This window comes from Coregonus clupeaformis, chromosome 11 (genome assembly GCF_020615455.1).
Source record: "Coregonus clupeaformis isolate EN_2021a chromosome 11, ASM2061545v1, whole genome shotgun sequence".
In the NCBI taxonomy this organism is placed as follows: domain Eukaryota; kingdom Metazoa; phylum Chordata; class Actinopteri; order Salmoniformes; family Salmonidae; genus Coregonus; species Coregonus clupeaformis.
Window position 1 is genome coordinate 44,951,709 of NC_059202.1, and position 10,735 is coordinate 44,962,443.

The 10,735-nt window shown below is 43.5% G+C and overlaps 1 long non-coding RNA gene and 1 pseudogene across 1 annotated transcript; both read left to right on the plus strand.

Annotated features, from left to right (window-relative positions):
- The first annotated feature begins 1,133 nt into the window (after positions 1-1,133).
- LOC121577030 lies at positions 1,134-4,536 on the plus strand. The gene is made up of 4 exons (XR_006002557.1): positions 1,134-1,172; positions 1,374-1,466; positions 1,593-1,756; positions 4,116-4,536. It is a non-coding gene; the product is annotated as an uncharacterized LOC121577030 (long non-coding RNA).
- A 40-nt stretch (positions 4,537-4,576) lies between these two features.
- LOC121577029 lies at positions 4,577-9,297 on the plus strand (annotated as a pseudogene).
- Positions 9,298-10,735: the final 1,438 nt, after the last annotated feature.

Genomic DNA, 10,735 nt, shown 5'->3' on the forward strand with positions numbered 1-10,735 from the left:
CTGACTGCCAGAGAGGTAGAGGAAGCGTCAGCCAAAGACCCAGAGCTGAGAAAGGTACGTAATGCTATTGCAAGTGAGCATTTTTAGAACTGTAAAGCTTATGCCCCAATAGCGAGTGATTTATGTGTAGTGGGATACCTACGCTAGTTCTTCACAGAACAGGCATCGTGCTGCCACAGGCATTACATACACGAACACTTGCACTAGCTCATGAAGGACACGTAGGAATAGTGGGCACAAAGCAGCATCTCAGAACCAAGGTTTGGTGGCCTGGCATGGAAAGGGCAGCTGAGAGACAATGTAAATCATGCCACGGTTGTCAGACAGTAGCCAGACCTGACACACCAGAACCACTGAGCCATGTGGGAGTAGTGATGCTGTGGAGGAAGAGGAGGAGCACCTCACGTATCCTTTAACACTGTGGATCCCATTTGCCAGAGGTTTGTGTAGTAGTCTACATAGCCGACCACTACTTCAATGTATTGCGTTTGTGGGTTGTGTTGCACCTTAACATTCACCCAGGCACTCTTTTGGGAATGACTGTGGGCGCAAGGCAAACCTGGAGCTGTTGGATGAGCGAACGCTGACCATCGTGGCTGGACGTCCAGACCAAGGAGCAACGCTACCTCCGCTCCTGCAGTGGGGGAGGCATCGCACCATCATTGTAGTGTCACACACACACAGACAAACACACACACACACTGGCCCTGGATAACCTTGATACACCCTCATTTGTAAACCCATCTGTAACTGTGTTTATCTGCAGGCCCACCCAAGAAAGAGGTACATTGCTGTGGCAGAGAAGGGAGACCAGCCCAACATCGTCATCTATGAATATCCCTCACTACGACCCTACCGCATTCTCAGAGGTATGGGAACTACAACACACACACACACCCACAAATGTTATGGTGTTAGATTATTATAATATATTTTTTCAATTTATAAAGCATGTGATCTATGATCAAGACATTTGGATTGTGGACTTTAACCGTGAGGGCACCCTGCTGGCCAGTGTGGGTAGTGCTCCGGACTACATGCTGACACTGAGAGTGGAGAAATTAACAGGTCATGCTGTGTTGCAAAGCCTTCGTTCTCACAGGACGTCTAAGGGTCACCTTCTCACCTGACAACCCTGGGCAACTCACCACCTCCGGATCAGGACACATGAAGTCAGTAGCAATCAATCAATCAAAATGTATTTGTATACTAGCGCTTTTATACATTTGTCAAAAAGTACTTTATAGAACGCCAAAGCCCCCAAAGAGAAAACAGATTTCATCATGAAATATTGACAATAAATACATAAATGGCTTATTATGTGTACAGTGTATACACCATGAGAGTTGATCTCTTATCATCCATTCTTCTAGGTTTTGGAAATGGCCAGCGCTTTTACTGGTCTCAAACTGAAAGGCCTTCTGGGAAGGCTTAAGAAGACTACCCTGACGGATATCAAGGGGAAGGTCTGTCCACTGCTCTTATCATTCAATTCCTGCTATTCCATTGAAAATGACCCAAACCCAAAGCAATATCCTCTTTTCCTGTTGTTCTATGTTGTCCCGATCACATCCCTTCTGTCTGTGTGTCAGGTGGTGTCTGGGTCTGAGTGGGGGAACATACTAGTGTGGGATGGGGTACCATCAAGGTGGAGATCTGCCATAAGGGGGGAAGGACGTGCCACGCTGGCACTATCCAGCAGTTTGCCCTGGACAAGGGGGAGCTCATGACCATCGGCACTGACGGAGCCATTAGGGTAACCTTTCAGATATAATATAGTCCTCTCAGCCTCAGTCTAAGAGGTCTCTGCTAACCCTAAAAAGCCGGCCTGAACAACTGGTCTGTGGTCAGTTTTGTTGTTTTGCCCGCTGTGTAATATTTCTCCCTGATGATGTCACTTCCTCCACCCTGTGCAGGGCTGGGACCCCCCCCCAAAAAAGCGAACCTTCCCTGTTATTGTAATGGTGAAAGGTTAGCATGTCTTTGGGGTATGATATTTGTGCATCTGTAACCTTCTCACTCATCAGTATTCACGATTCATTCAGGATTATCCATAATCATGGTAGCATCCACATTAATGTAGAAGTGTTTAGAAACATATTCTATTCTTATTTACAATAAAAGTGACTCCAAGATCACACAATACATTATTTACCATTCATTTCTATTAGGCACAAAATAATCTGAAACGCAACCAAAACAAACAGCAAATGCATCCAACAAATTTGCAGTCACAAGCTTGATGTAGTCATTGTGTGCTATGAATATGGGACCAAATATATATATTTTTACTACATTAATACACGTATAAGTGAATTTGTCCCAATACTTTTGGTCCCCTACAATGGGGAACAACAGTATGTACAAAAAGTGCTGTAACTTCTAAACGGTTCACCCGATATAGATGAAAATACCCTCAAATTAAAGCTGCCAGTCTGCAATTTAACCTCATTGTCATTGAATCATTTTCAATCACTGTCCCAATAGTTTTTGAGCTCACTGTATGTGAGACTGTATGGTAACATAATAGTTTATGTAGCGCCTTGTTGCCTTTCACTAGGTTTCAAAGCGCTTTGCTTATCTGTGTAATGTACTGTGTGTTGAGAGTGTTTGCCCCTGCCTGTGTGTGTAGGTGAACCCTAGAGGAGGGACTGGTGGTGGTGGGCTTTGAGGACGGGGTGGTCTGTCTGCTGGAGCTCTACAACCCCCAGAGTTTACGGGTGGTTGCAGGGCGCAGTCGCTATGGAGACGCCGAGCTCCGTCTCAAACAGGCCTTCAAACCCCACAATGCCATTGTGTACGAACGCAACGGAGAGATCCTGGCAACTGGGGTAGTGAGAGGTCCGCAGACTGTCGGCCAATGTGAAATCAGTCATTAGCTCCTATCTATAGACAATCCACTTGTAGATCAAAAACAAACTGAATGGGTATAATAATCCTCTCCTCCACCATCCCTCCTTCTCTCTTTCCCTCTCTAGAGTATGGAATGTACTGTGTTCTTCTTCACTGTGGGGGACAGGTACGACTCCATCGGCTTTGTCACAGGACATGTACAGAGGCTGGTGTGGTCCCCCCAGTCACATGTATAATCCCAGATCAGTGATGACTTTACAAGCCTCTCGTTCACATGTCGTTCACCATAGGGGGCTTATTGGAGCTGTCAGTTGTGACTGAGACTTGTGCTTTAAACAATGTAGGCTACATTTGTTGATTGCTAGGTATACAAATAAGATCATTTCTTGATACATTTCAAACAAGGTCTAGTTGTGGCCGCAACCGGACTAGATTGTGAACGACTCTTGGCGGAATGCATTGCTTGACTGCCGTGAGGGTGATAAACACAATATAGTTCGCAACTGCAGCCCCCCAAACGATTAATTCTCGAGTTTGAGTTTGTTGAGCAGAGGCTATATATGTTTTGGTTCTACAAACCTGGGTCCATCATAACATTCAATAATCAATTAATTGCATTCATTCTTACCCATGCGATCAATTATCAGTTCTAAATATGAATCTTTCTTCTCTATGCTGCCTGCAGCATGATCTATTTTCCTGTGGGCATATGTGACAGACAGACAGTTGTTGGTCGGAAGACGTCTCAGGAGCCGCTGAGCCGGAGGAGCGTTTATCAATCCTGCTGTAGGACTCATTGTAATCTCTCATGGACAGACTACGTAAACATAAATAGTAATCGAGCATCTGACTAATTACGCAATACTTGAATTCTGGGTTAACTGAGATTAGACTCATTGCAGCCTGCAGGTCAAACGAACGATGAAAATGAACGAGTCACTCAGAAAAACGAATCATGACTCGAGTCAGTAAAAAGAGTCGTTCAAAAATAACAAATAATTCGCAAACTTTACATCACTAGTTAATAAGTCATAACCCTTCTTCTGAGTGTGGAGGTTGGTGGTACCTTAATTGGTCAGGACGGGCTCGTGGTGATGGCTGGAGCGGAATTAGTGGAATGGTATCCAATACTTTAAAAACATGGTTTCCATGTGTTGGATGCCATTCCATTAGCGCCTTTCCAGACATTATTATGAGCCGTCCTCCCCTCAGAAGCCTCCACTGGACTGTGTGCATGTGTGTGTGTGTGTGTGTGTGTTCAGGACAAGAACACCCTGCTGGTCCTGTGTAGGAGTGGTGACGTGGTGGAAGTGCAGTCTCCAGACCCAGAGGCCCAGAACCACGGCACACAGTCCAGTGGAGGCTTCTGAGGGGAGGGCTGCAGTTGCGAACTACCACATCTCTGGCCTTCCTACAAGACACTTCATCAAGTCACGCATCAAGGTCTGGCCCTCACTGTCTGGGATCAACTGTACTGTAAACACAAACTAGAGATGTGTTTGTAAATGTTTAAATGTCAGCGGTAGGAGGAGATTGCACGCAGGCAGGCTCTGAAGGAGAAGAGGCAGAGAGAGAGGCGCGGCTGAATGAAGCCAAAGAGCAGGGCCATGAGCCCAATGATGAGGAGCTGCAGCAGGAAGGCAAGGAGAAGGAAGAGCTGCCCCCTCTCTACACCCCCGACCCCCGCCCCAGCCCCCTCTACTGTGGCTTCTACTCCCAACTTGGGGCCTTCTGGCTCTCCATGGTACACACACACTTACCAGGGCCGTCTCATTCTCTCTCTCTCACTCACTCACTCATGACTTTGCCACCCCGAAGTGGACAAATATGTGAAATTTAGCCTGCTGGTACATGGACAATTATTATCAAGCCAAACATGGACAATTCCATAAGGAGTTGACAAAAGTGCAGAAACACACTGGCACTGGCTACTATTACTGGTCTCCTCAATAATTGTTTTACAAAAATGAATGATTTATGGTTGTAATGTATTTATTCATTTAAAACATATTTATGGAAATGCTATAGTTCTTTATCTGGAACTTTTAAATCTCTTTCTGTTAAAATATGAGTAATGTTTTTGTTACCTCTCATTCTGGCTGATATTCAGGACCAAATTCCCCTTCAGATTTTGAGCACACAAACACCATAAAGCCACTCCCACTTCTCAATTCAAGGAAAACGAAAGTGATTTAGGATAGTCTGCTGCTCAGGCTGTGTTTGTGTGCAACAAAATGGCAGAGGCCATTTTCAACAACCAAGATCTGTTCTTTTGTTCGATATGCTTGGATGTACTTAAGGATCCAGTGACTATACATTGTGGGCATAGCTACTGTTTGGGTTGTATCAACAACTGCTGGGATCAGGATGATCGGAAAGGTGTCTACAGCTGTCCTCAATGCAGACAGACCTTCACCCCAAGGCCTGTTCTTAATAAGAGCACTGTCTTGGCTGAAGTGGTGGAGAAACTGAAGAAGACAGGATCCCAAGCTCTCTGTTATGCTGGACCTGGAGATGTGGAGTGTGATTTCTGTACTGTAAGGAAACTCAAAGCTGTCAAGTCCTGTCTGGTGTGTCTGACTTCTTACTGTGTGACTCACCTCCAGCCTCACTATAGCCTTTCTACCTTAAAGAAGCACACGCTGGTCAAAGCCACACAACTACAGGAGAAGATCTGCTCTCACCATGAAAGACTGTTGGAAGTTTACTGTCGGACCGATCAGCAGTGTATCTGTCTGTTGTGTGTGATGGAAGAACATAAAGGCCATGATACAGTCTCAGCTGAAGCAGAAAGGAATGAGAAACAGGTAAAGATTGGAATTGTGAACTAGCTCTTTTAATGCATTTTTCAACATTTCACAATTTCTACACTGCTCAAAAAAATTAAGGGAACACTAAAATAACACATCCTAGATCTGAATGAATGAAATAATCTTATTAAATACTTTTTTCTTTACATAGTTGAATGTGCTGACAACAAAATCACACAAAAATTATCAATGGAAATCAAATGTATCAACCCATGGAGGTCTGGATTTGGAGTCACCCTCAAAATTAAAGTGGAAAACCACACTACAGGCTGATCCAACTTTGATGTAATGTCCTTAAAACAAGTCAAAATGAGGCTCAGTGCCTGTATGACCTACCTACAACGCCTGGGCATGCTCCTGATGAGGTGGCGGATGGTCTCCTGAGGGATCTCATCCCAGACCTGGACTAAAGCATCCGCCAACTCCTGGACAGTCTGTGGTGCAACGTGGCGTTGGTGGATGGAGCGAGACATGATGTCCCAGATGTGCTCAATTGGATTCAGGTCTGGGGAACGGGCGGGCCAGTCCATAGCATCAATGCCTTCCTCTTGCAGGAACTGCTGACACACTCCAGCCACATGAGGTCTAGCATTGTCTTGCATTAGGAGGAACCCAGGGCCAACCGCACCAGCATATGGTCTCACAAGGGGTCTGAGGATCTCATCTCGGTACCTAATGGCAGTCAGGCTACCTCTGGCGAGCACATGGAGGCCCCCCAAAGAAATGCCACCCCACACCATGACTGACCCACCGCCAAACCGGTCATGCTGGAGGATGTTGCAGGCAGCAGAATGTTCTCCACGGCGTTTCCAGACTCTGTCACGTGCTCAGTGTGAACCTGCTTTCATCTGTGAAGAGCACAGGGCGCCAGTGGCGAATTTGCCAATCTTGGTGTTCTCTGGCAAATGCCAAACGTCCTGCATGGTGTTGGGCTGTAAGCACAACCCCCACCTGTGGACGTCGGGCCCTCATACCACCCTCATGGAGTCTGTTTCTGACCGTTTGAGCAGACACATGCACATTTGTGGCCTGCTGGAGGTCATTTTGCAGGGCTCTGGCAGTGCTCCTCCTGCTCCTCCTTGCACAAAGGCGGAGGTAGCAGTCCTGCTGCTGGGTTGTTGCCCTCCTACGGTCTCCTCCACGTCTCCTGATGTACTGGCCTGTCTCCTGGTAGCGCCTCCATGCTCTGGACACTATGCTGACAGACACAGCAAACCTTCTTGCCACAGCTCGCATTGATGTGCCATCCTGGATGAGCTGCACTACCTGAGCCACTTGTGTGGGTTGTAGACTCCGTCTCATGCTACCACTAGAGTGAAAGCACCGCCAGCATTCAAAAGTGACCAAAACATCAGCCAGGAAGCATAGGAACTGAGACGTGGTCTGTGGTCACCACCTGCAAAACCAGTCCTTTATTGGGGGTGTCTTGCTAATTGCCTATAATTTCCACCTGTTGTCTATTCCATTTGCACAACAGCATGTGAAATGTATTGTCAATCAGTGTTGCTTCCTAAGTGGACAGTTTGATTTCACAGAAGTGTGATTGACTTGGAGTTACATTGTGTTGTTTAAGTGTTCCCTTTATTTTTTTGAGCAGTGTATATCATTGGCACTGACTTTCAAAATCAGTTCAGAAACACAAAAACATTGTTTTGAAAACATAACCGTTGACGTGTTTGAGGGTTCTAAAGCCCTCATTAGGCTGTAAAGCAGGGAATAAAAATGTGTGGGCCAATCATTGTTCAAAGTTGTGATATTTGGAGACACATGTTCCAATAACATTATTTCCAAAGATGAACACAGTGCAATATGATTGTTTGTTTACAGAAGCAGTTTGGAGAGAAAAAGAGAAAATACCAGAAGAGAATCCAGGAGAGAGAGAAGGAGCTGCGAGAGTTGAGACAGGCTGTGAAGACTCTTAAGGTGAGTATTGGCTATACACCTGCATACATTTATAAAGCATAAGTGCTCCTTTACTGAACAATAAATGCTACATAAAATACAATGTCTCTACAGCATACTGCAGGGGCAACAGTGGATGAGAGTGAGAGGATCTTTACTGAGCTGATCCGCTCCATTGAAAGAAGGCGCTCTGAGGTGAAGGAGCAGATCAGAGCCCAGGAGAAGAGTGCAGTGAGTCGGGTTGAGGGACTCCTGCAGCGACTGGAGCAGGAGGTTGCTGAGCTCAAGAGGAAAGATACTGATCTGAAGGAGCTCTCAAACACAGAGGATCACATCCAATTCCTCCAGGTGTCAATGAGTCATGACTCATGAGCTCCACACATGGGTCTCACAAGTGTTTCCCAATGGAACTGTCTCTTGATTTCTTTCAAAGTAACATTTATTTCTCATTAACATTTGTTTCTCTTTAATTTTTTGCATTGTAGGGTTTCCAGTCTCTCTTAGTCAGTCCAGAATCTTATGTCTCACCATGCGTCACTGTCAATCCACATGCCCCTTTTGAGGCTGTGAAGAAAGTCCTTTCTGATCTGAGAGAGCGATTGGAAACAATGTCTAAGGGCATTGCTAAGATGTCTGAAAAAAGTAAGGAAAGAATGTATCTGTCCTCAAAAATATGTAATGATGTAATGTCTGCTAGTTAAGTATTTAGGTGAACAATTTAATCACTAGACCATTCATCTTTGTCCTTATCCTTAGTCCAAATCGATCCTGATCCCAAGACAAAAGAGGAATTTGTAATATGTAGGTAACAATTTTATATTTTATTACTGACACACATACACACACACAAATAACTTGTATTTAATTTTTTTCCAACTTTCAGACTCCTGCCAGCTTACAATGGATCCCAATACAGTATTTGAAAACCTTCGCCTCTCTGAAGGGAACAGAACAGTGACATGGAGCAAAAAGGCCCAGTCCTATCCAGATCATCCAGAGAGATTCACTGAATATGACCAAGTGTTGTGTAGTGAGGGTTTGTCTGGAAATTGCTATTGAGAGGTAGAGTGGAAAGGGGCTAGGGTTGAGATAGCTGTCTCTTATAAAGGGAAAGGGTTGAAAGAGTGTGGCTTTGGATACAGTGATCAGTCCTGGTGTCTGTCCTGCTCTCATTCAGGATGCACTTTCTGGTACAATGGTATTATGACTAAAATATCTATCCCCTGCTCCTCCAGAGTAGGAGTGTACCTGGACAGCAGGGCAGGAACTCTGTCCTTCTATAGCATCTCTGACACGATGTCCCTCCTCCACAGAGTGCAGACCGCATTCACTCAGCCCCTGTATCCTGGGTTTATGGTTGGTAGAGGGGCATCTGTGAAGATAATGCCACCTAAATAGAAATACAGTATGATCAGCTAAGACAGAAATCCAAATGGGGCTTCAGAATGATAAACATTGCTTCAGTGTTATACCCATAGGCTAGATAATGTATCAGTGTTCTATGGTTATACCTAAATCTTTGGGAATATCATTTTCAATCACTTTTATTAGAATAGTATGACTATATGGCATCATCTTTTTCTGTTTTGCTCACCTCATCAACAATTACCTTTTCACTTATCTGTACAGGTTATTGTTATTCAGATCAAATCAGAATGTGTAAATCAAACTACAATGAATCCAAAACTGTGGAATGTGATCTTTCAAAATAAAAGTAATCATGGAATTTAAATAGATGGTTCTACTGATTTATTTTATTTACTTTACAGGAACCTATCTTATGTTTAGAAATATAGATGCATTTGTTGGATAGCCTACTTTATCTAGGTTAACAGTAGAAATACAAAGGTCCACCACACACATCTTTAAATTAAATGGTACATAATATTTCTGAATGCACGTATAGCTACCAATTTAACACTATCTGATTTATTTCTGGAAAAAAAAAAAGTTAATGTGAGTCCTGAAAAAGCTTCAGTGGTGATAGATGACTTCATTAACCAACATGCTCTGCAATTACAAAGTCCCTCTCCCAGTGTTGCAAAGCAATGAGTCAACTTCAAAAGAAGATGGACTCCTCTGAGAAACAGACAGATGAAACCAATTTACAAGGTAATATAAAAGTTCACAGCTCAACTAATTATAGATTTTGACTACAGTCACTGAATGTTGGAATTGACCTCTTAAGGATCGGACCCTTCTTTTCAATTTTCGCCTAAAATGACATACCCAAATCTAACTGCCTGTAGCTCAGGACCTGAAGCAAGGATATGCATATTCTTGATACCATTTGAAGGGAAACACTTTGAAGTTTGTGGTAATGTGAAACTAATGTAGGAGAATATAACACATTAGATCTGGTAAAAGATAATACAAACAAAAAAACATGTGTTTTCTATTTCCAGTTGCCATGATGTGTTTTTTGTTGTTGTGCACTCTCCTCAAACAATAGCATGGTATTTTTTCACTGTAATAGCCACTGTAAATTGGACAGTGCAGTTAGATTAACAATAATTTAAGCTTTCTGCCCATATAAGACATGTCTATGTCCTAGAAAGTTTGCTGTTACTTACAACAATCATGCTAATAACCTTAGCGCACGTTAGCTCAACCGTCCTGTATATGGGACACCGATCCCGTAGAGGTTAATAGGTCAAATCAAAGACACATTTATTATTTACCCAAACATGTTTACTGATGAGGGAAGTAAGAAGCATCTCTGAGTCTGACCCCAAAAATGTTAAAGAGAATTTTCAAAAATGTTCAACTTCATATTAATCATCTCCAGCACCACCCCAACAACAACATGTTGTGGAGAGAAAAAAAGATAGAGGAAGATAAGTGTTTCCAATGGCATCATCGGTGTGTGTCATGCGATTTTAACCAATTATGAGTAGGCAAGGCCTACTAATTGCCTACTAATTGTCTACTAATTGGTCAATGATATAATTGGAAACACTTATCTTCCTCTATCTTTTTTTCTCTCCACAAAACATAGTAACGCGCCATTTTCACATACAGTGAGGGAAAAAAGTATTTGATCCCCTGCTGATTTTGTACATTTGCCCACTGACAAAGAAATGATCAGTCTATAATTTTAATGGTAGGTTTATTTGAACAGTGAGAGACAGAATAACAACAAAAAAATCCAGAAAAACACATGTCAAAAA